Source organism: Octodon degus, unplaced genomic scaffold, assembly GCF_000260255.1.
Source record: "Octodon degus isolate 3935 unplaced genomic scaffold, OctDeg1.0 scaffold00024, whole genome shotgun sequence".
Lineage (NCBI taxonomy): Eukaryota > Metazoa > Chordata > Mammalia > Rodentia > Octodontidae > Octodon > Octodon degus.
In genome coordinates this window covers 5,181,289-5,187,110 of record NW_004524600.1, presented here as the reverse complement: position 1 = coordinate 5,187,110, position 5,822 = coordinate 5,181,289, and the positions used below count along the sequence as shown (strand labels likewise).

Genomic DNA, 5,822 nt, shown 5'->3' with positions numbered 1-5,822 from the left:
TCAGGAAAGCTGCAGGTTACTTTGAGACAGTCGTCCCAAATGCATTAGAGGAACTGTAAAAATCTGCCACAGAAGGAACGATGATCCATAGTCAGAAAAGTTACTGCAGCTTAAACAGGAAACCCTTCTGGTTCAGGACTGTCATAGCCACAGTTTGCAAAAAGTGCAGCTATTGATTAATGCAATGTAGTGTCAATTAGATGTACACTCCTGAGGTCTTTTATCTGTTGTAGCTTTGTCTTTTTCTTTCTTTTCATTACATCAGGTATATTGCCCTGTAAATTGTAGTAGTGGTACCAGGAATAAAAAATTAAGGAATTTTTAACTTTTCAGTATTTGTGTAGCTCAGTTTTTCTACACTGTAGCACAGAAACTTTAACAAAATGCAGTTTTGAAGGTGTTTCCTTGTGAGTTAACAAGTAAAGAAGATCATTGTTAATTATTATTTTGTATGAATTTTGCTAAAGTTAACTGTAAAGAAACACCTACTGACTTGCAGATTAAGGGGAAAAAAATCTATTCTCCCCATTTCAAGCCATGATACAAATGGGCACTGACATGTGGAGAGAATAGACATTTGTATGTTTGCAATGTGTGTTTAAATAAAATAGGATTGGGTGTTTAAATTAGCATATTTGTGAATTTAATAGCACTAAGATTACTTCCAAATGAAAAAAATCTCAAAATTCAAAAAAAAAAAAAGTGTGTGTAATGTCCTAATGATAAAATTAAGTAGGTATAAAAGGCAGGTAATTCGTGAGTCAGTATCACGCGAGTATTCAGGCACAGGGGCGCTTGTATACTTGGGGCAATGAATGCTTGCTCCTGACTTTCACAGATCTTTGCATTTTCAAGAAGTAAGATCAGAAGCCCCTCTGTAGAAAATGTACCAAATGGCAAAGAGTAAAGATACAGGGATGGACAAGGATAAATAACTGGCCTGAATTACTTATATCTGAGGAAAAAAAGATAACCTGGCTCCAGTTGGGAGATTTGTCAAAACAAATGACACACTGCTAGCTATGAGCAAGTGGGGGAGCCTCATGGCGAAGCTGGGGTCCAGTTGCGACCTAGTGTCACAGTGATCTCCTGTCTTTGCACGTGGGCCACCATCACCCCCGAGAATTGCTAAGAGTGTAGCTCTTTCACTGATTTTCAGTTCACTCCAGAATTACGAGGCTTTAGGAATCACAGGCTTCCGCAGACCAAGGGACAGAGAGAGCACAGCGCAGAGAGTGAAACAAGGAACTAAAAAATAGCTTGCAGCTGAAGAATAAAACCGTTGTCACATGCAATTTCACAATGTATTTTATTTTATTTTATTCTGGTTTTTTTTTTTGAAGGGTCTACAAGGTGTTCAGGGTCTCACTACTAGATCAGACTCGTAGTGATCTGCCTGTTTACAGCCTCCCAAGAGCTGAGATTACAGGCTCACAGTGTTTTCTATATCACCAAATAATAAAAATAATAAACTACAATTTGACACCAAATGTGAAGTATTTAAGATAATCCTATTAATGCAACTATATTAGATCTTTGTGTTTCATATGTCTGCTAATTTAATAGTTTTTGGTTTGGGTTTTGGTTTTTTTTTTTGGTCATAAGGCAGTTTAAAGGAAACTCGAAACAGCTCTGTCACCTAGTTGCATATGAAAATGGCAAAAGCAGATGATGCAGGTATGCGTATTGGTGACCCAGATAACTATTTGTCATTTGGTAAATGTGACCTTATTTTTTCAACATAGTAAGTAGCTTCTCAGTAGATTTTAAAACAAAATGAGATGTTTTCTCAGTTTACATGGGAGTTGTGTTCATGGAAAAGTCAGTGAATGTAAAAACAGTGAAAAAATATGCTTATATATGAAACGGAGTTCTAAGAGAAGATATTTAACAATTTTCTTTTTTTTTTTTTTTTTGGCAGAACCAGGGATTGAACTCAGGCCCTTGTGCTTGCCAGGCAAATGCTTATTCTACTGAGCCATCTCCCTGGCCCTAAAAAGTTTCTTTCTTCTCATGAATGTCTGCAAAGCCCTTGAGATTTGGAGCTGTCCAGTTTCACACATTGCAGCAAGTTTGGCATTGCTAGCTACCATCTACTAAATTCCAGTAGCACCCTTCTTCCCCAGGAATAGTGATGAGAGAAAAATCCCCCCACTGTATGTCCGTCAGCTTTCTAGTGGCTGAGACACAGTATCTGCTTCCCTAATTAGAGGAGGAGATGTTAATTTGGCTCACACTTTTTGAGGACTTCAGTCCCTATTTGGCTGGTTCCAAGGCAGGAAGAGCATGGTGGAACAAGGCTGCTAGTTCGTGGGGTGGGCAAAGGAGCAAGGAAAGTGCCGGAGGGACAGGGGTTGTAGACCACATACTGTGCCCAAGGACAAAATTCCATGGCTCAGACACACCCAGGAATGAGTGTCACTAATCTGCTAGGCACTTCTTTTTTCTTTTTTGACATTTTGGAGTGCTTTATTAGCTGAGCTCAGCGGCAACACTCTCCCCAGAAAACTGACAAGAGTGTGCACCTGCTAGGTGCTTTTTAATCCAATGATGTTGATCTGTGCAGATTAACAGCTACGACCATAAAATCCCAAAAAGCCCTGAGGGGTGCTGCTGCTCCATAGCCATCTTCTGCATTAGCGTAACCAATTTCACTCCCTTCTCCAGGATACAAGCAAACATCAGTTTGTAAAAACTCTTCCACAGCCACATGTAACTCTGTCTTGGAGAACAAACTAGTTCTGAGGCGATGGTCTTGGGCTGGGTAGATAGCTCAATAGAATAAGCGCCCACCTGGCAAGTGCAGGGACCTGAGTTCAATCCCCAGTATCGCAATAAAAAAAAAAAAAAAAAAGATCAAATACACACAATATACATTCCTTATTTTAATTATATAATTGAATGGTACAGAGTACATTTATTTATTTTTATTTTATTTTATTTTGGAGAGTTAGGGATTGAACTCAGGCCCTTGAACTTGCCAGGCAAGTGCTTATTCAACTGAGCCATCTCCCCAGGCCCCTAGAGTACATTTAAAATGTTGTATAATCATCACAGCCCATCATTCCTAGTTTAAAAAAATATTTGAAATGTTTTTTAGCTTTAAGTTTATAAAAATAGTACAAAGATGACTTTTCCTGAGCTGTTGAGGAGAAAATTACTGCTATATATATTCATCACTGAATATTTTGTTATGAAATTCCCAGGAAAAGGGCATCCTCTTAAATATTCTATTCAGGAATAGCTAGAGATCTGTCTGTCTGTCTGTCTGTCTGTCTGTCTGTCTGTCTGTCTGTCATCTATGGATAAACAAAGCTTTGGATCTATCCATCTACTTATTTAACAATCATCTCTACATAATTGAAGATATCTATCACATATGTATAAGCAGAGTTATGGATCTATGTAAGCACATGAAAGACCCCACATATATACCTGACACTTACTTTATATGTGCTTCTTCACTTGCTAATGCATATTAACAACCACGAGTTCATACCAATACGTCCAATTTCAAATCTAATACCACAGCATTCATTCTAGCTTGCTCCCTTTTCTGTATTTTTACCTTCTTTCTCTGACAATGAGAAGCACGGCTCCCTTTATTCTCCTTGTTACTTATGGATTTTCCTCTGTAAGAAATCAACTTGCTGAACCACGTGGGGTCTGCTACAGCACCGCTCCCACGCTTTCGCTGCCTGACGAAAGAGTTTGTGCTACCAGGATATGATGGAAAATCACCTTGTAAAACCTGATTCTAGAAATTGCAAGAGGCCGAGGGAAATGGAGCCTGAAATGCCAGACAGTCCACTGCTGTCCTCTCATGAAAAATCAGATTCCCCATTCTCTGACTATTCTGGATTATTTCATAAGGATTTGACCCTGGAGAAAGAGTTGAATGATACGAGCAGGGAAATTAATCTAATGTTTTTACATATACAAAGCTCGTAAGTGAGAGAGCAGCATTACATGCATCCTACATTAATGAGATAGATGGACTCTTCAAAGAAGCTACTACTATTGAGAATTTTCTGATACAAAAAAGAGAACTACTGAGACAGAGGCTTATAGTAATTGCAAACACACTGCACAAGTAAAATGTGTAAAATAAGTTGAGAATGTAAACCTGTTACTGTTGTAATAAAAGAAAGACCTTTATACTTTGAAAAAAAAAAAAAAAAGAAGAAGAAATCAACTTGCTTCTTCCCTTTTTCCAAAAATGCCTCCTGTGTCCTGCCCAGGCTCTGACATCCTGCACCAGGGTCCTGGACATGGCAGGCAAGTGAGCAGGAAGGAAGGAAACTTCCTGACAATTGCAATCCCACACTGGCATGATTTTACACAATTGCACTGAGAAATTCTGCATGCATTTTACATTTACTGTGCTGGGGACCAGGTACTGTGTGTGCTTCACATGCATCATCTCATTTAGTCCTTACAACTATTTTCTAAGGTGCATGGAATTCTTTCACTTATTCTCCAAAGAAATACCCTAAGACTTAGAGAGCTCGCACAGCAGGTAGCACAGCTAGGATAAAAACTTGATGGGTCTCATTCTAACATTCTCAAAATTAACTGTAAGAAATCTTAAGTATCTTAAATATATAACACCATCTACATATATGTTAGTAAACAGATTTTTATCTCAGTTCTTTGGGCTTGTACTTTATAAGCTTATAATTTTTTATAAATAATAAAAATGCCAAGCTTATCATTCATGTGCTTAGGATAACAGAATTCCAGTATAAAATATAGCTTTATTTAAGCCTCTAAACTTTTAAAATTTGCTATGTAGTTGCTAGGTAGTTTTTGAAGCTGGTTTTGAACTCACTGTGTAGCCCAGGTTGGACTTAAACTTGCAGTGACCCTCCTGCCTCAACTTTCTTTTTCCTTTGCTGTACTCTATTTTTATTTTTTAAAATAATTTTATTGAGAAATAGCAATGAGACAGTTTCAAAACTGATTACCAGCTCAATTCCAATAATCAATACATTGCATACCACTGTCTTAGCAGTCATTCACTGTACAAGATTCAGACATGATATCTTGTCCACACACACTATTTGAACAAATCTCTCCATTCACTGAGTCAAGAGAATGCAGCTGCAAATCTACCCCAACCACCCTGAACACACAGATGCAAAATGGTTGCTCATTTGTATCCCACTTTTTTGTTTAGTATGCCTCAGCTTTCCAAATCCTGGGATTACAGCTGTATGAAGGGTGCCACGCCTCCTGTCCTCTTGCAATTTGTTGGGACCCTGTGACCAATTCTGGCCAAAGTAACATGCACAGCTGTAACAAGCAAGAAGCCGTGGTCTTTCTTGTCTTGCTGAGGTAAATTTTAGGTGGCATAGCTACAGGATAGGGAAGGCTTTGTCATCCTAGCTCTCCGACCTACTTACTTCCTTTTCCCCACAGCCTTGCTGGCCAATGGTGAAAATTTTTGTGATAAGTGAGCCTTTAAAGTCACTGAGATTTTTTTACATCAATTCATTTCTGCCGCATAACTCACCCTATTCTGGTTCATCCCTCAGATCCCATTGAAATAGCAAAGAGGGGTTAGGGCTGTAGTTTGGTGGTAAAGCACATGCCTATCATGGGCAAAGCTCTGGGTTTGATGCCTAGCATCACATTTAAAAAAAGAAAAACATGAAAAGAAAAAAGACTCCTAATATTCAAAATGCCACTCAGTTGATAGTATATGAAAATGTCAATTGTGAGAGCTGTGGAGGGGAGAGAGAGAGAGAGAGAGAGAGAGAGAGAGAGAGAGAGAGAGAGAGAGAAAAGAAGGAGAAGAAGAAGAAGAAGAAGAAGAAGAA

General features: G+C 38.6%; 1 pseudogene; it reads left to right on the top strand.

The window, feature by feature from the left end:
- The first annotated feature begins 3,726 nt into the window (after window positions 1–3,726).
- LOC101567572 lies at window positions 3,727–4,097 on the top strand (annotated as a pseudogene).
- Window positions 4,098–5,822: the final 1,725 nt, after the last annotated feature.